This window comes from Vicugna pacos, unplaced genomic scaffold (assembly GCF_048564905.1).
Source record: "Vicugna pacos unplaced genomic scaffold, VicPac4 scaffold_20, whole genome shotgun sequence".
Lineage (NCBI taxonomy): Eukaryota > Metazoa > Chordata > Mammalia > Artiodactyla > Camelidae > Vicugna > Vicugna pacos.
Window position 1 is genome coordinate 40300295 of NW_027328741.1, and position 26640 is coordinate 40326934.

General features: G+C 44.0%; 1 long non-coding RNA gene across 1 annotated transcript; it reads left to right on the forward strand.

Moving 5' to 3' along the window:
- Positions 1 to 6078: 6078 nt before the first annotated feature.
- On the forward strand, positions 6079 to 17909 carry LOC140694011 (uncharacterized). Its single transcript, XR_012069736.1, has 3 exons — positions 6079 to 6305; positions 15577 to 15702; positions 17736 to 17909. It is a non-coding gene; the product is annotated as an uncharacterized lncRNA (long non-coding RNA).
- Positions 17910 to 26640: the final 8731 nt, after the last annotated feature.

Consider the following 26640-nt stretch of genomic DNA (forward strand, 5'->3'; position numbering starts at 1 on the left):
ATCCCCCTGGATATCCCCTGAAAATAATAAAAATGCTGTTTCAAGTGAAAACAAACAAAAATCCTCAGCCCCAGGTGAAAACATGTGGGCAGGAAGGAAAAAATCCTTTTTTAAAATTTCATTGGCAGGGAACAACCAGTAGAGGTAAAGACACGCAAAGAGAAAGAGGACTTGGGGTTGTCAGGGGCTGGGTGAGGAGGGAGGGGAGTGCATGCTCTGGATCCAAGGTTTCACTTTGAGGAAAGAAATAGTGTGAAACTAGATGGTAGTGATGGTCGCACAACATTGTGAATACCCCTAATGCTCCTGAATTGCATAATTTAAAAGGGGAAAAGTCTATATTTTATTACATGAAACTCTAAAAAGAAAAATAAAGGATGTCATAAATGATGTGAAACAAGCAAAGGAAACTAAAGAAAATGAAACAAAAACATCTCCAGTGGAAGGGACGTCAAGTTTGTGGGGGGACTGACGGTGGGATTTTGGAAAACATTTTGGAGAAGAAGGTGTGGGTGGGTGCAGAGGGGGCTCTACCCCAGGTGGTGGTGATGCCTGAACTGGTTCTCCATTGCCCAGCAGTCCAGCTGCAGATGCAGGTTCAGGAAGAGCTGCAGGAGCGGCAGGAGGTAGCTCGAGGTCTCCTGCAGGATCCAGTTCGTCCCATTTTTGGTCTCTGACATCTTCCCCTGCCCCTGCCTCCTCTGTAACTATTGGAAGTGGAGAGAGTTTTAAGTCTTGTGGAAGACCTCATGCTGTGAGAGAGGAAAATTTTACGCACCTGCCTCCCTTTCCATGTGCCTCTACAAGGACAGAAATCTTCCCAGAGCTTTCCAGACAGCTCCCACCCAGAAAGTGCCCACAGGATGTGTTCTGTGACTGAATTTTTCCAGACAGGTGGTCTGAGGCCATTCTTTTTTCTGGTCCCAACAGTAGCCTCTAGGGACACCTCCCTGTGTGGCCCAGCCTTTGCCCCACCCTCACCTACACACATACACCAGCCCTGCCTTTTTGACCTTTGGTCTCTGCTTCGGGGGCTCCTGGTCCTCCACCTGACTTGCAGCGAGGTGGGCACGGTGCTCCAGGTCAGACCAGGGTGTGCTGAGCTACCCGTCAGCCCCGGGTAGGTCCCTGGGAGAGCCCTGGGTGATGTCTGGGTCGGAGGCCTGCCCCACTGATTTGTGGGCCATGGTGGTGGGGACCCCTCCTTATCCAGACCCACCAGGAGTCTGCGCTGGCCCTCAGAAGAGTGACACACCAGCCCTTCACTTGGGGAGGGGGCGTTGGTGTTCTTATTCATCAGCTTCTTTTCAATATGTGGTATCTGGCTCTGCAATGATAGTGACCAGCAGCTGACCCAGCATGGAAGTCTCAGAGTCCTTCCCGGCCAGGAACACTCCTGATTCCTTAGACTCTACCCTCTGCTGCTAGATCAGACCAGAACCTTTTTCAGCTCAGACATCCGGGAGGGAAAATACATACCCAGAGAGCATGGGCTCCACCTCGGGCAGCAGGACCCTTCCCAGCCTCTCCACATCTCAGCCAGCCAGCTTTGTCCTGGGCTGTCTATGTGACTGGGCCCCCCAGGCCTCTGTCCTTCTCTTTCTTGAGGCAGATACCCATCCCCAACTTGACTGCTCCACCTCCACCAGGCAGGATGGGGCCGTGTGGCTACCTGGATGGGATCTGAGTGGTGGCCCAGCCTGGAGGGGCCTGCCCTGGGCCTCCCTGTGTTACCTTTGGGTCTCTCTGTCCAAAAGGCCAGAGGTGCCTTGGGTGAGACCTGACCCAGTGCCGGCAGCGTTGGTAGAGACCCTCGCTGCGGGCTTTCTGGGGCCTGCGGCCTCAGGATAATGGAATGCAGCAGAACATGCCTCTGTCTCCAACCAGGTGAGCTGAGTAGGGACTTCTCTACAGAGTGGGTGCCTGGTGACTTCGGTTCCAAGTTCTGTTGGGCTCTATTGCCAGGGAAGTGAGGTCACTTCCTGGGGTCCACTTCTCCAAGCTTCCTCCTGACACAAAGCTCCTCAAGGGCCTTTCTGGGCTTCCAATCTCTCATTTCTCACTCCATGCCATGTCCACACACAGTGACACCAACTCAGGCCCCCCCCATAGCCCTGGGGAGGCCTGGATGCAACCAGTGCCGCAGCTCTGAAGACACAGCTGGGTTCAGACCTGGCTCCCCCTACTCAGCAGTGTTATCATCCTGGACAAGCCATGTGCCTCTCAGGGCCTCCCCAATCCCCCATCAGCACAGTGGGGATCATTCTGGCCCCTGCTTCCTAGAGAACCCATCCTGTCTCTAGACCTAGAAACACCTATTGCTTCTGTCACCCCCACGGGCTCGCATCACAGGGAGATCGTGCACAGACTCAGCAAAGGAAGGACCCCACAGAGGGCTGGCAGAGTTCAAAGCACACCCCACACAGGCCGGGGTCTGCCCTGGGGTCTGGAGAAAGTCACTTTCCTTGCTGCTTGCTTCCCCGCTCCCAGTCATGAGACTGAAATTAAATACAACTCTGACATCGTCCGCTCTGGCATACAACCTCCTAGGTCATTCTGTCATGTTGACATACAGGCCCAGTGTCCCATCTCGGCCTCTGTGGTGGGCTGCCCCACAATGGATTCCTATTTTTTGCCTTCTGTTCCCACACCCTTGTGGGATCCCCACACCCTCCCCTGGAGGGTGGATCGACTTTGGGACCAGGTTCTGACACATAGACTGACTTGTGAAAATGTATGTGAGTTCCACTCATTACCAGCTCCAGTGTTCTTTCTCTCGGTCTCTGTCTCTCAGTGCCTCTCTGAGTTGTCTCTCTCTCTGTTTCTCTGTCTCCCCGTGCTTCTCTGTGTTTCAGTCTGTCTGTCTGTTTTCCTGTATGTATGTGTGTATATATTTATGTGTATATGTGTGTATTTATGTGTGTGTATTGTACGGGTCCAGGGCAGGTCACTTCTGAAAATCCCTTGATGACATATTGATTATTTTGAATTCATGTTACTGAAGAAACATTATCTTTGAAAATTGTGCAAGCACTTTGGTGGGATCTTCTCTAAGGCTCAGCACTGCTAGGGAAGGGATGCACCTGTGGCACTTTGATGTATCCTACACCTTGTTCTGCTGGAGAGGAGCGTCCATTTGCTCTTCCTTCCAGGGTACCTCCTGGGGCCTCTGCCTGCTCACATTGTCACCAGGGCTGGTTGTCACCGGGCTAAAGACCTGCCAGGGTGATGGTGGCCAATGCTGTCTCTGCAGTCTGTCTGTCTGCCTGTGTCCTCACCTGAGAGGTCGAGCATCTCCAGCACAAACCGGCCACCTGCACTGCCTCTCGTTGGAACTGACTCTGTGTGTTTTGTTTCTTTTCAGAACACTGGGCTTCAAGAGCTTTTTGGACCACAGGGATGTGAAGCTTTTTTCCGACCTTGGGTCATGAGGAAAGGTTTCTCCAGGCTGTGGTTTGTCTTTCCAGCTGTCTTTCTTGGCCTTTGTTTTCTGCTTTTGTTTGGTTTGATTTTGCCACAAGAAGAGCTAAGCATCTCCCTTCTGGCTCTGATTTCACACTTAGAACAGCAGTGCCTACCCCGAGATTATACACAGAGTTACTAAAAGGGCTTCATATGGTACGTCTCATCTTTAATCCATCTGGACTTTCCTCTCAAAATACAAAAATGCTAATTCACGTGAAAAAAAATAATTCACCCGTCCCTACTTAAGATATGTGGGCAGACAAACCAAAAAAAAGCCACCTTTTATACGATTTCATTGATAGGGAACCTCCAGGATAGGTAAAGACATAGAGAGAGAAAGGGGATTAGGGCTTGTCATGGGCTGGGGGAGGTAAGACGTGGGGTGCTCTTTGTATACAAGCTTTTACTTTGAGGAAGGAAATAGTCTGAAACAAGTGGTGCTGGTCTCACAGCACTGTGAATGCAATTAATGCTCCTTAAAATTGCACAATTTAAAATGGAAAAAGGCTAAACTTTATTCTTATATACTTAAAACAAAAATAGAATATAGTATAATAGAAAAGAAAAAATCTGACTCCATAGAAGATCTGTCCTTTTGGCTTTAACCCTTTGCCCTCTTTTCTAGGCTTAGTTTTACTAGCTCTGCACCTTTGTAAAACAATGTTGCCTTTAGCCTTAAATATACAGGAGAGCCTACTTTCAAGGCTCTGATTTTTAAGGATATTAACACTTTTGCACTTATATAAAGACAACAGGTTGTAGAATAGAAAACTACTTTTGTTTTGTTAGAGGACTTACAGAGGCCTGGTCTACATAAACAGCTGTAAACCAAGATAATGGCGGACTAATATCTTGGAGAACCATCTTCCACATGTCAACTTCAGGCTCTTATTCTGCTAAAAAGTGGAGGGGCTGTGGTTGGTTGTTGCAAACTTGTTGGTGTAGAAATTCCTTGTTCTTGGAATCCTTTGCAGCTGTCCACGTGGGTCAGATCATGGTGTTTCTGCAAAACCTGCAACAAAACTAACTTTTTCTATTCTGCAACTTGTTATCTTTATAGGAGTGCAAAGTGTTAATATCCTTAAAGCTCAGACTTTTGAGAATAGGCTCTCCTGTTTATTTCAGGCTAAAGGCAACCCTGTTTTACAAAAAGTGCAGAGCTAGCAAGTCTAAGCCTAGAAAACACTGCAGAGGGTTAAAGAAAAAGAACAGATCCAATATGGAGTCAGATTTGTTCTTCTCTATTACAGTGACTTTTGGTGAGAGCTAAGTGGATGATTCCTGGGTGGGTCCTCCACTGTCCCAGGCTGGATTTCAGGCAGGATCCTTGCCAGATTCACCATGATTTTGGACCTAATCTACCGCAGAGAAACTGACAATTATTGGATTAAAATTACCTTTCAAAATCCCTTCAATTGCCTGTAAACTATACCACAGCAGGGGATGTCTCATTGGCCAGTCAACTGCCAGTCTCCCCTGATGCAAGGGACAAGCGTCGCGGTGAGATCCATGGTGGCCTGGCCAGTGCACCTTCCTACTTTGCTCTAAAGCTTTGGATTCCTCACTTTGACACTTTAAAAACTCCCTTTCCTCTTCCCTCTGGCCTGGTGTGAATGAACAAGGTCCCTGCACCCACCTGTGCTGAGTCCATGCCATGCACACAGCCCCATGCACACAGCCCACCATCTGCTGTGTAACCCTGGGATCAAGTGCAAACTCTGAACTCCCCCACACCAAAGGTCCGCGTGCCCAGTGCCTCCGCCCTAGGGGTCCAGATCACCATCAGTACCATCAACCACCCAAAGCCCAAGGCCAGTGGCTGGCAGCCTGGGATCAACCTGACCCATCGGGTCAGTTGAGGCACAGGCTGCGGGGATCAGGGTGCCAAGGCGGGAATTGGAACCACCTTCAGCCCAGCCTGCCTCACCCTGTAGTCTCAGACATTAACTATGAAGGTGCACACTAGGCTCGATCCCCCACTGGTGGCAGTAGTCATCATTACTGGAGCACGGATTTCCCCACCCCAACCACAGGGTGGGGGTGAGTGAGTGAGCTCAGAGTAGGGGTGCACTCAGATTGAAGGGGATCCCATGGTGTGGGGGTACAGGTTGAGAGGTGTGGGGCCCGATCAGAGTGGAAATGACCTGGCTGAGAGGTGAGGGGGATAATTTCAGGTTGTTGGGTGTCCTGTGTTGAGGCATGAGGGGTAAGCTTGTGGGTGTAGGGGCCATAGGTTAGGACCTAGCAGGATGGAGTGTCAGGGCAGGGACAATGGTGTGAGGAGAAGGAGCCCTGTCTTCAAGGTCTGGTGGGAGACTGGGCCTGGCCAGTGGTGGGAGGGTAGTAACAGGGAGGGGAAGTTGATCAGGGGAAGTGGGGCTGGGTGGGTGAGGCCTAGCCTAGGGCAGTCGTGGTTCTAGTTCTGTGCCAGGACCCAGTCGGTGGCTGGGTGAAGGCTCTGGGGATGGAGACCCAGCGGGACAAGCAGGAGGGGCCCCACCTGGCTCCTCCCGGCCCCAGCGGCCAGGGCCGGTAAAGCAGGAGACCCACCCGAGCAGTTTGCGCTGCGGGCGGGAGGAGGAGGGGCGCGCACGCGCAGACGGACAGACGCGCGGACGCCGGAACCCACCCAGAACGCGTGGAAGCTGGCGGCAGCCGGTTGCTCCTGGACCAGCTCCTGGAAGAGGAACACGGCCTGGGGCCTGGGCCGCCGCTTGCCCGCGGCTCGGCTGCCGCTGCCGGACAGTTAAGAGGGCGCTGGTGGGGGCGCGCTGCTCGGGGAGCCGGCGGGTGACGCCTGTGCTGTGCAGCTGAGGATGCGCCCAGGGAGGGGTGCGGAGGTGAGGTCCCGGCCGCGCGTCCCGTTAGGACCCAGAGGCGGGTCCCAGCCGCCGCTGTGGTTCGTGGTAACCCCGGTATTAGTAGTTCCTGAACACCGCGTTTTTGCCGCCGCTTCTACCCGGGTTTAGGAGAGCAGGTACAGCCCCGGGAGTTGGGAGGGCGCGTGGACGGTTCCAGAGCATCTCCGACTGGCCCTCAGACGATGGCCTGCTCCTGGCAGGCGGGTGTGGTGCGGTCGCGGGGCCTCGGATGGAATGGGGACTGCCCCATGAGAGCCCCTGGATTTGCTCCCATCTTACCCGCGGCCTGACCTTGGGGGCGGCCTCTAAAGACCCAGGTTAGTGGGACTCAGGTTACAGGTCAGTCTGCTCCTGGGAGATGGGCTCGGTGCGATCAGTGTGCTGGGATGGCTGCAGCAGCAGCGGGAAATTGTTGCAACCCCCGCTCTCACAGGGCAGCCCCAATCCCGCCATAGCAGCCGCCACCTTTCCCTGACAGCACAGCACCCGCCTTCCAGGAGCAGGCTGACCTGTAACCTGAGTTCCACGAACCTGAGGCAGCAGAGGCCAAGCTCAGGCCATGCGCTGGGGAGTTTGAAGCAAATCCAAGGGCTCCCATGGGCAGACACCATAACCCGCCACTGCCTTCGACCACACTGTGCCCTCCTCCCGAGAGCAGGCTGACCTGCGGACCGTGCCTGGAGCAGCAGAGGCCGAGCCCTTGACAGGCCGTGGGGGAGATGGGGGCAAATCTACCAGCTTGCCAGGTCGCTGCCCATCTCCCTGCCGCTGCCCCATGTTCGTGGACCACTTGTTTTCAAGTCAGTGGTTTCCTGAGAGGCAGGCGTGGTGCAGTCAGGTGGCGGGGGCTGCAGGGAGGGGTGCTGCCCCAAGGGGAGCAGGTGGACTTGCTCCCATCTCCCCTAGGGCCAGACCTGGGGACGGCCTCTGCTGCCCCAGGTTTGCAGGACGCATGTCATGTCCGCCTGTCCCTGGAAGGAAAGCTCAGTGTACTCGGGGCAGCCTCAGTGGCTGACAAGGATTTTAGAAGTCGGCTCTAGCCCAGCATAACTAACTCTCCTTTCTTCTCTTGCTTCCTCAGTTGGTGGCTGTATCGGCTTTTTCATTACAGGTTATTGCTAGATAATGAACATAGGTTTCTGTGCTATATAGAAGAAACTTAACTTAAAATCTCTTTTTATATATAGTGGCTGACATTTGTAAATCTCGAACTCCCAAATTTATCCCTTCCTATCCCCTTTCCCTGGTAACCTTGACTGTTTACTAAGTCTGCAAGTCTGTTTCTGTTCTGTAGATGAGTTCACAGTGTCTTTTTCTCTCTTTTTTTACATTGCACATATGAGTGGTATCATTTGGTATTTTTCTGTTTCTGGCTGCTTTCACTTAGAATGATGATCTCTAGCTCCATCCATGTTGCTGCAAATGGTTTTATTTTGTCCTATTCATGGTAGAGTAGTATTCCAGTGTATAAATATGCCACAACTTCTTTATCCAGTCATCTGTTGCTACATTTAGCTTTCCTCCATGTCTCGGCTATTGTATACAGTGGTGCTGTGAATACTGGTGTGCAGGTATCTTTTCACATTGGAGTTCTTTCCAGTTATATACCCAGATGTGGGATTGCTGGGTCATAGGGTAAGTCTACTTTTAGTTTTTTCAGGGATTTCCATGCTTTCCATAATGACTACACCAAACTAGATTCCCACCAGCAGTGTAAGAGGGTACCCTTCACTCTACAGCCTCTCTAGCATTTATCATTCATGAACTTCTGAGCGATGGCCATTCTGACTGATGGGAGCTGATACTTCATTATAGTTTTGATTTGAATTTCTCAGTTTATTAGTGATATCGAGCATTCTTTCATGTGCCTATTGGCCATTTGTGTCTTCATTGGAGAAATGCTTCTTTAGGTCTTCTGCCTATTTTAAGATTGAGTTGTTTGTTTTTTTGTTATTAAGTTCTATGAGCTGCTTATATATTCTGAAAATTAAGCCTCTGTTAGTCGTATCATTTGCAAATATTTTCTCCCATTCGTAGTTTGTTGTTTCCTTTTGTTTTACTTATGGTTGTCTTTGCTGTGAAGAAATTTATGAGTTTAATTACGTCCCTTTTGTTTATTTTTTTCTCTTATTTCCATTGCCTGGGTAGATTACCCTAGGAGAATGTTGCTAAGATTTATGTCAGATAATGTTTTGCCTATGTTTTCTTTTAGGAGATTTATCATGTCTTGTCCATCTGCATCTTAAGTCTGTACTCAACATCTGTGCTTCAGTTTTGAATTTTGAGCTTCTTAGAGAAAACCTACTCTTAGCTCATACGTCAGATTCAACATGTCTAAAGCTGATTTCATAATCTTTTTTCTTGCAGCGTCTCCACTTATTCAGTGGGATAATCATTCTTCCGGTCTTGAATACACAAAGGCTTGGAGTGGTCTTTGATTTGTCTTTCTCTCACCACCCTCCACATTTTGTCAGCTTCTTGAACTGTATGTTGTTGGTTTCAAGTGTCTATTCTGATTGCTGATACTCTGATGAAGAGCTTTCATCCCTGATACACGAATTTTTCCTTCTGCTGAATTCTTGGATATTCTCTCCCCCCCTTTCAGTCAACCTAGAGTTTTGGTGCTCCAACATCTACAGTCAAGTCAAAGACTTAACACAACCAGATCTCAGCCAGGGAGTCTCGACCCTTCATCATTTTGGACTTACATTATTTTTTCCAATCATTATGTAACTTAGCCTCCTAGGGTAACCTGTGCCTTATTAAAAACCAGGAGTCACCAGCCTTTTCCTATCCAGTCCTCAGTTAAAACAGATTAGAATTGCCCTGAGAACTAGTTGGAGCCCCATCCCCTTCATAGAGTCTTCCCTATTTATTCCAAATACTTCTAGCTCTTCTTTGTATTCCTGTACTGTTTATGATCAGTAGCCTGTAATCTTGGATTTGAGTACTGACTTGGTACCATTCCTGGGTGATTTCCAATGTGTCTCCTCACTTAGCTGGTAACTGGAGAAGACTCACTTGTTCAGCCTCCTTTATACCCCTCACCCTGCTTAGCATCGGGCAATAACAGGCATCCAGGCAGTGCTTGCCTTCTTTATTTATTCGCAGTGGTGGTGGTGTGGATTATAGCTAATAACTATTAATTCAGTGTTGCAGTTAAAAAAGAAAGCCAAGAAAATCCAAAAAACTTTATCTCCATGTTCAGTTTAGCGCTTTATCTCAATAGTTTTCTTAAGACTGTGTTTACATTCACATAGTGTTCAGTGCTTGTACAGTTCCCTGAGGCAAGCAGGTGAGATGTCATTATGTTTGACTTTCACGTTACATTTCATATTGGATATATTTGTGTAATGACAAAACCTTATTTTATAAGTAAACAGCCGGAAGCCCAGAGAGACTAAGAGCCTAACCCAGGATCACCTGGTTAGTGTTTGGCACAGGCCAGGACTGCAGTGCACATCTTCCAGCTGATCCTCTTCCAGTGCCTTTTCATTCCACTGCTGGGAAATGTAGCCCCATCAGCCAAACGGCCAAGTCACATTGCTGCCCCTTTACCTGCCAGTGATGGCAGTGCTACAAAAAGTGGCAAAGGAAAGGTCAGAAATAGGAGTGATAAAAGACATGGAAGTGCTGGAAATGGATCCTCAACCTCCTCCTCCCTACTTGAGCGCCTCACAAGTGTCCCACTCTGAGAGTGCTGTTCATTGTTTATAACATAGCCTTAAAATCAGACTGATCTTTTATAGGACATGCTTTTATCCTGGTCCCTTTCCTGCTAGTAGTCACCGTCATGGGCAGAAAGTGCCTGGCTGTGCTCTGTTTGTCACGTAGGTGGGAGGGAAAGTGGGAGAGGGAGTTGGTTGAACTGAAGCCGAGCTTTTTACAGCTCTGTTGTTCTAGGACCAGAGCAGTTCCACTCTTGCTTTCATCACCTCTCCACCTCCGAGTCCCAGCCACCCATTCCTGCCTGCTTCCCCACATGCCACGTCCTGGGGGAGGACAGAGTGGTGGGCAATGCCCCCTCCGCCCTCTGTTCTGGGAGGTGCAGGAGTCTGCTTTAACTTTTGAGCTGTTTTGGTAATTGGGCTTTTCCAGCTTTTCTAGACATCTCCTTTCCAGCTCTGAGAAATTGGAGATGTAACTTAACCATACATGGACTATACTAAAGTATTCAGTGACATTAGTGTCATGTTGTCTGTAATTGTGTTCTGTGACTGGATAGGAGGTTTTTTATCTCACAGGATGCTTCACATCCAATTCTAAAGGCCTAGAGGCTGCAGGTGTAATCCAAGTCCTTACATGTCTGTAAGGTAGACATGAACATTATTTGATAATATGACCATATGTTCATAGATTACGGTTAGTCCACTGGCTCTGTATCTAATGAAAGTTTAAATATCAAACGCTTGAAGAAAATTTGCGGGCCATGTCTTTTTGCCTGTAAGTAGTTGCAAAAACTGAAATCACAACTCTACCACAAGCCAAAGTGTTTCCCAGTAGAGAAAGCCCTCTAATTTTACAACCTCTAAGTAATGCAGTGGTTCTTTGAGTGAGATGAGGGATGCCAGAGTATTTTTTGGGACACTAGAGTGGGATGACAAGTATTCTGGGACTGGTTACAGTTGAATCTCTACTTCCTATATCCTGGACTGATTACAGAGGCAATGTTAGTGCGGTAACCATCTTGTGGATGCAAGTGTAGCTAGGAAGACAACAGAGAAAATAGAAGGGATATAAAGTAATGGAGGGACTTCATAGCAGTACAAATGGCGACTTTGACACCACCAGCTGCTGATGTGAACTTTGCAAGAATTTGTGAGAAGTGGTGGGTGTCATTGCAAGCAGGAGAGTTCTGCAGCTTTTGGGGTGAACAGGCAAAGGGGAGAGCAGATATGGTGGCTATCCAGGGGCTACTTTTGTCCTGAATGTGAAAATGTCCAGTCCCCTGTTCAATTTTGCAGCCACAACTTCACATGACTCAGGGCGTTATTTCCACCAGAATACCATAAAAATATAAACAACCTGTTTCCCAAAGTGTTTGTTCTCGATCTGAGATGATTGTCCTGTGGTGGTAGGTAAGTGGGCGATGGGGCCTATTACATCACCCCCTTTCACTAGAAGTCTACCTCGCTACTTTTCACCCTACTCCTAGAGGTGCTGTCATTCTGTTACACCTAGGCCTGTAAGACCGTCTTGCCTGAATCCTCACGTGAAGAGGGATGGTTATGTGTAGTTTTAAAAAATTGCTTGGGTCATGTGGTCCTTTGTTCCTTCCAATGGAAATCACTATTCCAGAGCAAATAGTATGCCTCCATAGAAAGTATATTGTTTGTAAGTTGTCTTCAGAGGTTTTGCAGTTGGTTTAAATATTTGCTTGGTGATGGCATCTTGATTGATTGAAGGAGGCAACCCTCACTAGGGGCATTGTGTGCTTTCTGTCTGAGAGTTCCTTTACTGGCAGCAGAGTGTTCGTAGGCAGAGTTAGAAAGTTACCTGGTCTGAGAAGCCGAATTTGCCCGCAGCTGGGAATTGGCAGAAGAGTCTGTTATGGAAGGAAAGCTTTAGGATTATCTGGTAGCAGAGTTCTGGGATCCAAACCCCGGGAAACCTCAGCTTTTGTAGAGTATGTTCTGTAACAATAGGCTATAGGATAATTTTTACACTTGTTATAGGATGTAGAGTTGGGGAAAGGCTTAAAAGTGAAAGAACCTTAAAAGAGAATCTCCGAATATTTTAAAGAAGACAGTTCTCAGAATGAGAGCTTTTCTGGAAAAGACTAGCTCTTCACTTCACAGGGGAAGCAGGGAGCAGGTGTAACTGCACTTACGGTAACTTAAAAGGTAAACCTTACCCTCCCACTTAGCTGTTTCCTGGTGTAGGTTCATCTCCCACATCTGTAGTTTTAGACCTGATGTGTCATTTTCTGGTACTCCATTCTGCTTCTTAGTGAGAGACTGACCCAAAGTCACATAGCAATTGAAAAATTGCGCAAAGGTCTTTATTGTTAAAAATGTAGACCTGTGGCAGGGTGCTGCATTTGCAATTGACTTTCAGTACAGAGAACACTGAAAAGAATGCAGTGTTATTTCTTTTTTTATTCCTTTAAGCCTTTGAATAGAAGGTTTTCTTTGCAGAGTTTCTGGAGTACATCAGAACAAGCAGGAACTAAAATAGCTTTAAGAAATCTCCAGTATAGACGTTGCTTATAGTGTGGTATCTGTCTTATGTTAATTCTTTAAAGCAGGAAGTTGTAACTCTCAATTTCTTAAGCAAATATAAACATTCTTGACTCTTATTGACATTCTTTGTGGGGTGAAGCTGCTTTTGCTTCCATTCTGAGCATTGAAAGGCCTTCTATGATACTTCTACCAGTCCTCAGTATTTTATTTTCCCTCTGTTGTGAACTTGTTTTTAAATTTGAAGCAGATATAAATATCATTAACTTGCTACATATGTAGATATTCAGTGTTACATAGTCAGAAAGTTTGTGTACATCACACGTATCTACATAATTCCCCCCTTTCCAACTGTGTTCCTGATGAAAGGATGGTGGGAAATGGCATTATGGGCATATGTCTTACAGTACACAGTGTTTCCCCTGTTCCCTCTACCATATCTGGATGTTCTTTCATCTTTCAGCTTCTAGACTTACTTGCTCTTTTTCTTAAGCCAGGTGTATCTCATCCCCCTGCGCACACACACATGTGTACACACACACACATTCTACCGTAGGGAGTAGCGTGCACCATCCAATTCTCCCACTCCAGCTCTGGACCCACCCACTGGAGGCAGTGTCTTGCACGAATTCATTTGTAAGTTGCTTTTTAAAACTCGAGTGGTCAGGAATTAGGACTGATATCCACACCTACTAGGCAGGCCCTCAAGGACAACTTCTATGGTTAATGCCAGGTTATCTTAATGTTTGACTACCTGGGTTTCATGTCTTCCTGTGCCACCTGTGTGACCCATGATTCCCACATTTCTGTCTCCTGCTAGAATTTTTCTCTCCAACTCTGGACTCTTACAATCTTCTACTGATTTGACACCTTCAATTGAAACTCTGATATCTTAAAAGCAACATGTGTAAAAACTGAGCCCTTTGTTCTCCTACCCCCCAAACTGGTTCTTCCTGCAACCTCCCCCATTCAGTTAGTGGAAACTTAATCCATCCAGCTGCTTGGGTTAAAAAGCTTAGAGTTACTCTGACTTTCACTGACATACCACATGAATTCTGTCAATAGATCTGGTTTAACACTGCCTTTAAACCATATCCAGAACCCAGCCACTTCTCACCATGGCTCCTGCCTCGACTGCTGCTTCCCTGCCCTGAGCCACTGTCCTCTCCTCCTGCACAGCCCTTTTCAGAGGCTTCCCACCTTTCATCTCTGACCCGTTTTGACTATTCTCACCCGGCAGTCAAGTGAGCCTCGAAAACCTAAGTTAGATAGTGTCGTCCTTCTGCAGTGCCTCCCCATTTCACTCTGGGTAAAAGCCACAGTCCTTACAATGTCCTCCAAGGCCATGAAGGACCTGCACTGACCCTTCTCTGCAGCTCCAGCCGTGTCCCCATTCTGGAACATGTGAGGTGTGCGCTGCCCTTGGTGATGGTTATTCCGTCCACCTGGGACTTCTTACCTCCAAGTCTTAGTTCTAACCTCAGTCCTCAGTGTGGCCTGCTCTGGTATTTAATACAACATCACCCTCATCCCATACCCTCAACTCTCTTTACCTTGCCCTTTTTTGATTTTTCCATGGTTCCTCTTTCCTAACATGCCACCTCCTCTGCTGCTCTGTTGTGTGAATTGTCATCTCCACCCCCATCCCAGCTAGACTCCAACCAAGCTCCGTGAGGACAGGAATTTTGTTTTGTTTATTGATCTATTCCAAGTGCCTAGACTAGTCCTGGGTACATAGTAGGCAGTCAAAAATTATTTGCTGAATAAATTTAAAGACTATTTTAAAAATGAATCATCCTTTCAGGAACGGGTGAGGATCGGAAGCTGCATGAAGGAAAATGGTGCAGTAAATATTGATATTTGCCTGTTGTTCTTTGTGTGATATATATATGTGTTTTAGTCTTAATTTGGTATCCCAGTTTCTTAATTTAATAGCTGTATTAAGGTGTAATTTACAGGCCATAAAATTCACACATTATAATTGTACAAGTCAGCCATTTTATCTATTTCTAGATTTGTGCAACTTTGTCCTCATAAAGTCCCCTTGTGTCCGTCCATATGCAGTTTGCCCTCCCCTCAGTGGCACCCTGATTTTATTTCTTTTTTTCTTTTGGCAATCACATCTCAAACGGATAATTTACACAGCAGTACTAATATAGCTTTGCACTTTTTGAAATGACACACTTAAATATGAAATTAGCGGTCATTGCTGAATGTAGGTAGCAGTATCCGACATTGGTGAAAAGAATGGACTTGAGTGTCAGACTGGCTGCAGTCTTACCCAGCTCCACCATTTACCAAGTTACCCAAATTATTTTCTGCCTCAAGCTCTTTATCTGTTATATGGGGGTAATAATAGCAGCTTACAGAGTTGTTGTGAGGATTAAGCAAACAGGGAAAAAAAATTTAGTATAGTGGCCTGCTTATGTTATTACCTAAGAAATGGGCTTATGTTATTACCTAAGAAATAGCCTTGCAGGTAAAGGGCAAAATTCAAATCAGTTTCTAAAGTATATGTAAAATATAATCCAGTTCCTGCCTGGTTTGTAAACACGTATGCCTACTGAAGAATTTAAAAGCAGGCTAATTTCCAACAGAAAAGATCATTTCTCAGCATTTCTTTCAAAGATAGCTGCAAAATCACTTTTACTAAATGTTCCATGCCCAACTCTTACAGAAATTTGACACCACGGACGTAATTATCTACATTTTTGTTAAAATGATTCTGACCATCAGGAAGTGTTCTCAATTATATTTTAGCCTTTATGTTGAGAAATACTGTGAGACTTCTTCTAAATTAATGGGTGGGGGCATTCATTGTAGCTCTTGTAGCCTGATAAGCCTGCACTAAATTATCTTTTTTTAACTTTTAATTAAAGTAATAAATTAATTTTTTGCTGGGGGGTGGTAATTAGGTTTTTATTTATTTATTTTATTTTTAGAAGAAGTACTGGGAATTGAACCCAGGCCCTTGGGCATGCTAAGAACATGATCGTCCACTTGAGCTATACCCTCCCCCCTAAATTATCTTAAATAAGGTCTTTTTCTCTGTTTTGTTAATTTATGTACAGATGCACAAAGCAGGGTCATCAGAAGCCTCTCAATCACGAAGATGATAATAGTGAAAAACATTGCGCAGTGACAGTGAATCCTTGGCATATGAAGAAAGATTGTAAAGTCCTGAATGAATTAAGAAGGTATTGTTACATTAACATACGTGTAAGCATGGCTCTCTTACCTTTATTTTTCACTTTATAATGAAGATAATCCCCAACCGTCACGGTTGCTTTGTTTGATAGAGGCCATATCTAAACCCTTTTCTGCAAGTTTTTTAAATAAGAAAGAGCAGCTAATTTATCAGAAGTGTGAATGGTGTAATCTGGTCTGTCTAGTATGGTAGCCACGAGCCACATGTGGCTATTGTGAATTGAGATGTTCTATAAGTGGAAAATACATAATAGATTTTCAAGACTTCGTACAACAAAAATAATGTAAAATATTATTAATAAGTTTTAAAAGTGTCAATCACACTTTTGAAATGATAGTGTATTGGATATTTTGGGATAAATGTAATTATTACTGGAATTAATTTCACTTATTGCTTTTTATTTTCTAAATGGAATTACTAGAAAATTGTGACTTGCACTATGTTTCTATTGAGAGTGCTGGCTTCTAACTTATTGCAAATAATATGAAAAGAAAACTTTGATTAAAAATTTTGTAATTGAGTCGTTGATTTACATCATATTAGTTTCAGGTGTACAAAATAGAGGCTCAACATTTTCATAGATTATATTCCATTTAAAGTCACCATAAAATAATGGCTATATTTCCCTGTGCTGTATGATACAGCCCTGTAACCTATCCATTTTATACGTAGTACTTTTTACCTCTCAATCCCCTAACCCCTCCCTGCCTCCCCTCTTCTCCTTCTCCCCATTGGTAACCACCAGTCTGTTCTGTGTACCTGTGAGTCTATTTCTGTTTTATTATAGTCATTAATTTGTTTTATTTTTTAGATATACATATAAGTTAATACATAGAATATTTGTTTATCTTTCTCTGACTTATTTCACTTAGCATAATACCCTGTAGGTCCATCCATGTTATTGAAAATGGCATTATTTTATTTTTTAATGGCTGAACAGTATTCCATTTGTGTGTGTGTTCATGGTATGTATATATGTGTGTGTATATATATGTATACATGTATATATACATATATATATATATATAATATACCACAACTTCTTTATCCAGTCATCTGTCAGTGAACATTTGGGTTGTTTCAGTGTCTTGGCTATTTTAAATAGTGCTGCTGTGAACATTGGGGTGCATGTGTCTTTTTGAATTAAATTTTTCTCCAAACATATACCCATGAATGGGATTGCTGGATCACACGGAAGTCTATTTTCATTTTTTTATGGAACCTCTCTTCTGTCCTCCATAGAGGCTGCACCAATTTACATTCCCACCAATCGAGTAGGAGGGTTCCTTTTTCCTTAAAAGGTAAAAAATTCTCTACATTTACCTACCTTCCTTTCAGTTTAGGACACAGTTTGGCAAAAACCAGATAGAATTTAATAGGAGTAAATACAGTATTTATTTTGAATGTCCATGCATTATGGATAGATATGTTATTGATGAGTTGGTTCCCTATTTTTGTAGGTGCAGATGTTTTTATAGCTTCACAGACATTTCAGTCTTGCAGAGAGGAAAATTTCTTTTTATTTTGCTGAACTTGTCCGGGTGTCTTTATCGGACTTGGTCCAGGCCTGCAGAGGTGAATACACATCCAAACCTGAACCATTTGAATGTCTGCAAGATATTAAGAGTCTAGAATATCAGATCTGGACTGTAACTCTGGTAAATGACATCAGTGACTGGACTCAAGAAAACTCCATTTGAGGACAAAACCTTTCATAAGCCAAAAAGGCTTTGAAATTGTGGCAAAGCCAGAGACTTTTGTGCACCACTTATGGCCACAAACCCATGAGGACAACCACAGGCCTTCTGGAGTGCCAAGGAAATTCCATGTGAGGAGTCCAGCACTCACAGGAATCCAACAAGTCCCTGTCTGCCAGAACACTTTCATTGCTACTGTGCTGTTTTGAGTAAATGTCTTTTCATCAGGTTCAAATTGGTTTGTTGTTATTTTTTTGCATAAAAAAACAACTTCTTGTTCCCTGGTGAAAGTAAAAGCCTAACATTTTCTGATTTCTTTTGACAGAGAAAACATGAGCCTGTGGATCTAACCTCATCTGTGATGGTCTGCAGCTGGGAGCAACCAGATCAGTGTCAGTCCCCTTGCAGCCATTGGCTGGGAGCCTGCATGTTCCTTGGAATGGTATTTGAAACATGTCACACTAGCCGTGCCTTCGCTGTGGGCTGGGAGGCGAGTCACTCAGAATCTGCATTATGGAATGTATGTTTCAGATCTACAGTTAGGAGATCTTTTTTAATAGCCAGAGAATATAGTCATAAATATATCTATTAATGTATTTATGCAAGAACATTTTTAAAGATTTTTTTATTATAAAAAGTTTCCCCCCAAAATTGAAAATGAAAGAACAATGGAATTAAAAATCATCTGTACCTTAATTATACATAAAGAATCATAAAATCCTTCTAAACTTTTTTTGTTCAAATGAAGATATTTTTCCCTTCCAAAAAGGAAAATTATCATTTCACATTTTTTTACTTTCTCCTTTTATTATATATTCCATATCAATAAATATAAATCTTTTAAATCCCTTTTAATGGCTGTTTAACACTATATTGAACAGATATGTAAATAGTCCTAGGTTTCAGAAATTTAAAAAATTGTCATTACAATACCACTGCAAAGAATATTTTGGTGTTTCTATTTTTAGTTACTAATTTGGACTAAAAATTAACAAGTTTGCTTTTCTTCATCTAAAACATTGGTTATTTTACGAAGGAACTGTAAGGATTTTAAATAACTTTTCAGTAATTTCAACAAAGAAATTATCTTTAAGGCAAAAATGTATGATGGATTGCAAATCTATTTTTATTATATCTTCACTTTTACCAGTGTGACATATGTGTGTGTTTACACAAGTGCTTTAACTACCAGCAACGTAAGAAAAATCTGTGTACTAAAAATGTGAAAATACTTTCCCGGTTTGTGTTTTCATTCTCCCAATGTAGGTTTTGGATGACAAGCTTGTATTTGCAAAAGTACACCCACTGTGGGAGGTGTTCTGTACATACGCTGAGATACTGCACATAATATTGCCTCTGAAGCCCAATGATCTGAAAACCCGGTCCTCAGCCTTTGATAACTTGAGATGTTTTATGAAAGTCCTCCAAGTGGATGAAAGTATCAACAACCGGAACAAGAGCTTTTCTTTGCCCTATTTGAGAAGAGCTCCGTGAATGACTTTTATATTCAGCATAGAGATACATTCTCCAATCCAACCACCAGAAACCGCATTGTAAGTCTAAACCGAGTTTAGCTGCTGTCTTGGGGGTGATTTAGAACCTGCTGTTGAATTATCAGTGATTTGGTTTGGTTGGTTTGATTTGGTTTTTAAAAGCTGCCCATAAAAAGGAAAAAAGAGAAAGAAAAGAAATATGCCTACAGATTCCTGTTAGGATAGTAAACAGTGGCTGGTTAGTTACCTTGTATAAACCACAAGCTCTCTTAGAACATTTTTAGGTTTACTTCATCCTTTCTCAGATCAAGTATCAAGTAAGGGACAGTGTTAAAAAAAATTCAGGATTAACAGGTTTGTGAGCTCCAGGATTTGCAAGGCAGCTTTCCCTCCCCATGGTGTAAGTCAAATGGCAGAATTGAAATAAAGCACCTCATGTATCCTCCGGTGTTAACAGGAAAAGGCTAATCTTCTTGACCTTGTTTCTTCCTGGGTAAAATGAAGATAATATATCAGGAGGCGACAAGCTCATTTAAGGCAGGAAGCATGTTGTCTTGTTCACTGCTGAATCTCAGGCACTGGGAAGGCTGAGTTTAACGAGCGAATGAATGAACAAACTGTACTTCCCCCACAGTTACCATGTGGGACAGTGAGGATTAGAAGCTAAGAGCATAGACTCTAGAGGGGAGGGCACAGCTCAAGTGATGGGGCGCATGCTTAGCAAGCATAAGGTCCTGGGTTCAGCCCCCATCACGTCCTCTAAAATAGACATATAACCCTAATTACCTCCCCTCCCCCACCAGAATTACCTTATTATCTCCCCACCACCAAAAAAAAAAAAAAGAGAAGTGGCCAAGAGCGTAGACTCAAGCTGGAACACCTGTGTTGGTTTCTCGCTGTCGACCTTGTAAATGTCATTTACCCTCTGTGTCTATCAAGTTCCTCACCAATAAAATGGGGATAATTGTAGTACCAACCTCGTAGAGATGCTATGGGGATTAATGAATCTGTGTCAGTGATACAACAGCCCTGGCTTATATTAAGTACTATGCATCTGTCAGCTCTTTTCATAATTACTGACAGATGTTATTATCGACAAAAGACGTATTAGTTCTTTGAAAGAGAAATGCATGTTAGACCATTTCATTTATCACTTTCTGTAATTCAGGCTTTTCCCTCTGAAATAACATTTTATGTCTGTGCACTAGAAAGCCACAGGGCTTTCCAAATTTCATCTGTCTGGGTTCTTGTCATGATGGCAATACTGCAGATTGCTGACATTTTTTAGGGACTCCGTCTGAGATGACAGCAACCCCTCAAATTTACGAGCGCTTCTCTAACTGATAACATCTCGCTAGAAATGAAGTTTTTATAATGTAACAGCTTCAGATGCTTAATGATGCCATAAATGCAAGGATGTTATATCTAAGCTCTTTAAATAAATCTTGTCATTGAAATAAAGGAAATACTATATTATAGCCCTCTATGACTTTGTTATCTTTGCTATCTGTTTATCTGACTCTCTAAGACCAAAGAAAGCAAATACTAAGATTGATCATTACTACTGTGTGGTACACGTATTTGTGGATGAAGACAATATTGAAATGCACTGTTTAAGATATTAAAATGGACATTAAACAGCTTCTTGATGCACATGCATGAACAGAACAGGGAGCTGGGTGCAGGGAGCAGACACTGAGCTTCCTGGATTAGAGACCCAGCTTAGCAGTCCAGCCCAGCAGTCCACATGTTTCATATTTATGTCCCAGCAAAATTAGCAGTGAGAGTCTTAAATGAACTTTGGGGACACTTGCAAACAGCTGTCATGATTACTAATGTGGGACACCAGGATTCTACAGTGTTTAGTTGGCATCTGTGCATAACCAGTTCTTTTCCACTAAAGCTTCTTGTAATTGCTGGTCCCACATCCAGGTTGAGGAATCATCTCATGTGGTGTTTGGGAGGGAGGTAAGTGGAGTCAGGACCCATGTTAAGGCTGGGTGGGTAATAATCTGGTGCTAGTACAAGAGAAAGGAAAGTAGGTCAGGTGGGAAGGAGAATGACTGGATTTAAACTTTGTTTCTTGAGTAAGCTAAATATATGACATCATGTCAAGTTACTTTGTTGTTTATATTCCATTTGCTGTCACCAAATAACTACTGAATTGTGGGGACAAAAATGCCTGGGTTTTAGAATTGACCCTGCCCCTAACCTGCCAGAGTCCAGGTTCCTCTGGGTGCCCAAAGAGGGGGCTGGACCATCAGGTGTCCCTCCACTGCAGCAGTTTGGGCACTTGGGTGGCCTAGATTTTTGCTGTGGAAGACTGGCCCGGTTGTAGGACATTAAGCATCTGCAAGGTGGTCCCAGGACTGTGACATCTAAGCGTTCCTTTCCACCCACGTTTGCAAATGACCCTCAAGGGGTTAATATTAATCCTGGGTGAGAATTATGAAAAATTATATGGTACCTCCATCCCTCCTGGCAAGTGAGGGCCCCTTATTTACAAATGACCATGAAGTATTAGCACCAGATTTTATCAACAGAACATGTGAACATTTTGTGACAGTGACACTCACCTGTTTGCTTCTGATTCCCAGTGCCACTTCAACCTCCATCAGAGGACTTCAGCTGCCCCAGCGATCAGGGCCTTCTGTACAGGGAATGGGCTCCTCCTCGAAGCACAGACAAGCAGCAGCCCTTAGGTCTCATCAGGTGAGCTGTTGTGGAGAGCACTCCAGTGGGAAGGGCTCAGGGTTGTCCTCATGGCATCTGAGTGTGACAGTCCTCCAAGAGTGTTAACAACCAGGAAGCTCACAGGAGCTCTGAACTTCGTTGCCCCAAGTTTTTACTGCAGGCTTTATTACAAAGCCATGATTTATTGGGTCACTACCGACATGGCTAACCCAAACCCTAACTGTAAGTCAAACCTTTCCTTAGCCCTAAACTTTGAGCCCCTTCCTCTCCTGGTGGCCACTCACTTGTCACAAAGCTTAAAGCCCCACTCCTCTAACCACATGGTTGGTGTCTCTGGCTGGCCAGTCCCCATCCTGAGTCATCTCATGAACACAAGCCATCCAAGGTTCCACCATGAATAGCATAGACACTCCTATCTTGGGAAATTTGGAAGCTTTAGCGGTTGCTGCCTAGGAACTGGGAAAAAAGACCTACCAAATTCTTCATTAAATAGGAGTAAATGTTATATTTCATTTAAATTATAAAATAAGAGAGAAATTCTCACTGCTTTTCTGTATCTGCTGTTCGACACCGTTTCACTACACCACGTGATTGTAATGTCGTGCTCAGCATGTGTCTTCTCAGAGCACCAGCGCTGGCTGCTCCCCGGGAGCTTATGCTGTTTGGGCAAGGCTGCTGGGGGGATACAGGCCAAGGACAACCGAGAAAACAAAAATAATCGGGCAAATAAGGAAACAATGTCAGATTGAAATGAAGAAATAACACAGTGTTGAGATGGGAGTCTTGGGGGGAAGTGAGTTAAGAAAGTTATCTTTGAGTAGGTTACATGTGAGCTGAGATGGTGAAAAGGAGGCTGGAATTTGAAGATCTGGGAAAAGTCACCCATGGAATAGAGGCAGCTTGTCTATTGGCCCTGAGGCACAAATGTGCTCAGCAGGTTTGAGGAGATACTGGAGCCAGCGCTGGTGAGAGTGATGAGACGCGAGGTTTAGAAGGGCATCAGGAGCACGGAAAGGAGTGTAGACTCTAAGCGCAGTGAGAAGCAGTCATGATAGCTTAAGCACTAAAGTAATTTTCTCTCATTCACATTTTGCAAAGATAATGTGGAGAATGTATAGCAGGGACTCAGGAAGCAGGGAGGCCAGGTAGGAAGCTCTTGGATTGGGCCAGATGAGAGATGGTGGGAGCCAATGAGGAATGCGTTTGGGGAGTGGGGCTGACAGGATGCAGTTATGGGCTGGCTGTGGATGGTTAGGAGAAGAGGAGGGTCAAGGTAGCCCCAGGTCGGTCTGGAGCCAGGTGTCTGTTCTTTCTTTTCTCAGTGCCCCATGCAGTTGCCCATCTACTTGGGCAAACCTCTTAACCTTCAAAGTGAGGGTTTTAAAACACTGAAGTCTATTTGTTGTTTCACATTTTATGGAAAGATTCAAACATGTACAGAAATAGAGAGAACAGTACAGCCAGCCTGCCTGTATCAGTCACCCAGCTCCAGAATTATAAACTCAGAGTCACTGTTGTTGCATCTTTCATCTCCATCTCCTCCCCTCCCCCACTATGGGGTCATTTTGAAGACAATCCTACATAGCTTAACCTTTCATTAGTGAAATGACAAGGTCTCTTTCAAATAAAATTGGAATATTCTTTTTTTTAGGGTTACAAAATAATTCCCTGCTTGTCACAAAAATACACTTTTAAGTAGTTTTGGGGTTGAAATCAAGATCCAGACAAGATTCAGACATTGCAGCTAGCATATCTCTCAAGTGTGTTCTAATCTATAATTTTCCTGTTTCTCATTTTCCTTGAAATTGCTGAGGGGTTTCTCTATTTCCTGTTTGGCTGATTTCATTCTCCCCTATGGTGTTAGACTTGTTTCTCCATCCTATGTATTGGCTTTAGCTAAGTGATTTAATCCTCCCCTAAAAGCTTGGTCTGATTGAGGTTCAACTTTGTGCAAAAATATTTTTTATGTGAAGTTTTGTACTCCTGTCATAAGGTACATAATATTACAGTTGACTCTCTTTTTTGTGATGACAGCAGCCAAAAATGATTGTCACCCGGGATCATTATTTCATAAGGAATTTTATTTCATGTGGTCATACTCTAATTTCCTCCCTCAATTATCAGCAGGATCAGTCACGAAGAGGCACTTTCTCCTTAACCCGGGTTATCCTTTAGAACACAGTTTTAAAGGAGGATATTTGTTAATATGTAAATATTTAAAATTGATAATTTTTTTTCTTTTTAATTTTTTTTTCTAATGGAGGTACTGAAGATTGAATCTAGGACCTTATGCATGCTGAGCACACACTCTGCCACTGAGTGTACCCAATCCCAGTTGAGATTCATATTTATTTGATATCTTCCTTCTGTTATTTTTGTTTTGTGTTATACAGAATTTGAAGGCAGGGCAATGGGTTTGACCGCTTTTTAATCATTCTTTATGGGCTTTTGGGGTTTGTGTGTGTGTTTGTGTTTGTAAAGAAAACAATTTTCCCACTATTTTAAGTATGTATTGCTAAGGCAATTATGTTGATCTTTTCCCTGCTCCTGGTCCATGTATTCCCTTGTTACTTCCCACTAGTGGCCCCTTGAGCTCTGTGACAAGACTAGCATGTCGTTAATCCATGTGGAAGGAGATCTGAAGAGATTTATTCAAGGAGATGAAATTTGTAGACAATGTATTGGAAAGTATTGTGAAAGTTGTTCGTTAAGAGAAGGTCTGAGGTTGAATTGTTAAGTGCACAGAAATCTAAGCTATGAACTACCAAGACAATTATTAACTCCAGGAAAACAAAGTAGGGAAGAAAAGGTAAGACTAGCACAAATTGCTACAGCTTTGAATAGTCTGTACAGAGTAATAATAATGTAAAGCAAGGATACTGAGCTGATGAAAATTATAATGTAACTGTATTAAAAGGTTGGAAGAAAGAAGGTTTGGGTATGTAGATGAGATGGGGTTTGAAAGAGATCTGAACCCTCATTTTCCAAAATAGAAAGTTAAATAGGTGATACATAAAGCTGAAAAAGTTATTAGGCTGTGTTACAAGGATATTAGTCAGAGAAAGGGAGTAAGTATTCCAAGAGTCAGCAGTAGGAGCTGAACGTGGTTGTTTCTGGCCAGGAAATGGGGCAGTTGTTGGGAACTGCTCCTTTTTACAATCGGTGTTCGAGAACTGTTTGACTCTTTATTGAATGTATGGCATTAGTTTGATAAAAAGAAATCAAAGCTGAATTTTGAAAAATTTATGTTAAGAATTGGGGTGCTTTTGCAGAGAGAGATAACAATCAGCAAAACTACATTTGAAGGGATCCTCATTATTCCTTGCATTTCAGCAAGGACTAGGAGGCAGACATCTGTTTAAGGTTCAAAAATTCTGTCTGACCTTCCTGCCGACTTGTAACCTTTGGAAGTAATGAACTCCCCGTCACTGTAAATATCCAGGCAGAGGCTGCCTGACCAGCTCTCTAACTGTAGCAGGGTGTGTTTACCATTGGGCAGTTAGAGCAGGCAACTTCTAACATTCTTTCAGTTTTGAATTTGGCATTTTCAGGATGGATAGTTGATAAGAATGTATTACAAAAAGCTTAACAAGAAAGTCCAAGACATCTCAAACCCATTGCCAGGGTTTTCTCTGCCAGACACCATCCTAAGCCTGCCACCAGTGAGGCAGGCCACAAAGCCCAGTCACATAAGAATGAACACACTTTGTCGCTCCTATCTGATTTGGCATCAGTCTCAGCCCTTTTCCCCATGGAATGGTCCACGCCCATGTCTCTGACGATGGAGCTGGTCTCACAGCAGCTCTATGAGCACTGGTCCAGCCCAAGGGATTCCTGCGTGAAGTTTTCCAGGATTCCAGGCTATTCTCAGAGCTGAGTCCCCCTTAGGCTAAGCCCACGGAACTCATCTTAGCTCCAGACTGAGCCGGAAGCCTCAGAGAGAACTCAGAGCTGAGGAAATCCACAGGTTTTACCCAGCACTGCCGAATCATCAGTGAGCCAGTTGAGGGAAGGATCAGCAACAGCAAGACACACCTGAGCTGCCGTCTCATTGTTCCACCTCATCCCTAAACCCTCTGTGTCTGCCTGTCTGTGTCGGTCTCCCTTTTAGGATCAGCCTGGCACCACTTCATGCCCTGCCTCCTTTCTTCTAATCTTGCCTCCCTGGCCTGTTCCATCTACTCCAGATTAACTGAGAAAAGGTTTTAAAACCTAGGAACAACAGACGTGCTAGATACAAAGAATACAGGGCAATGTCTTCCTCAGCCACATCCCTCCTGCCCTCTCCCATTCCCTCAATGTCAATGAGTTTTATAAATATTTTGTCAGACAGACATTGCACTCGCAGTTGTTATCATTATCAGCCATTTCCTTATTATCTGTGGTTTATGATGCATTTGCTCCAGGGACTTTCCCGAGATAAGGCAGGAGCAGATGACTGAGCCACTTGTTGATGTCCACTTGTGTCAAGCCTGTTAAGAATGATTTTTGGGGGGATTTGTTGAATGTGCCAGACTGTCCAGTGAGTGGTGATGATCCCCTGCATCTGCTCTCGAGTTGGCCTCATCCCCTCCTTTGCTCTGTTCTCATTTATCTCTCTTCAGCAGGTGAGCCAGTGATCTGTACTTCTATGATACATAAAACACTTCTTATTTCATGGTAGAATTTGGGGGCTGCTATGAAAACGGATATGTTTTAAGAGTGAATTGAGTCGGAGGTTTAAACTTAAAGCCCCCTTGATTTAGAATCAGAAATTAATATGATGGAGGGAGGGTATAGCTCAGTGGTAGAGTGCATGTCTAGCATGCATGAGGTCCTGGGTTCAATCCCCAATGCCTCCATTTAAAAACAAATAAATAAACCTAATTATGCCCCCCAAAAAAGAAAAAATAAATTAACATGAGGATGAAGCTACAGAGTGATTATTTGTGTCTTCTGAAACTTCCTTCTGTCTTTCTGCAGGAAATTCTAAGGAGAGAAGTTCGGAATCTACTTTGCTTGGCTGGGCTATTACACTCAGATGCTCCTCCTGGCAGCAGTAGT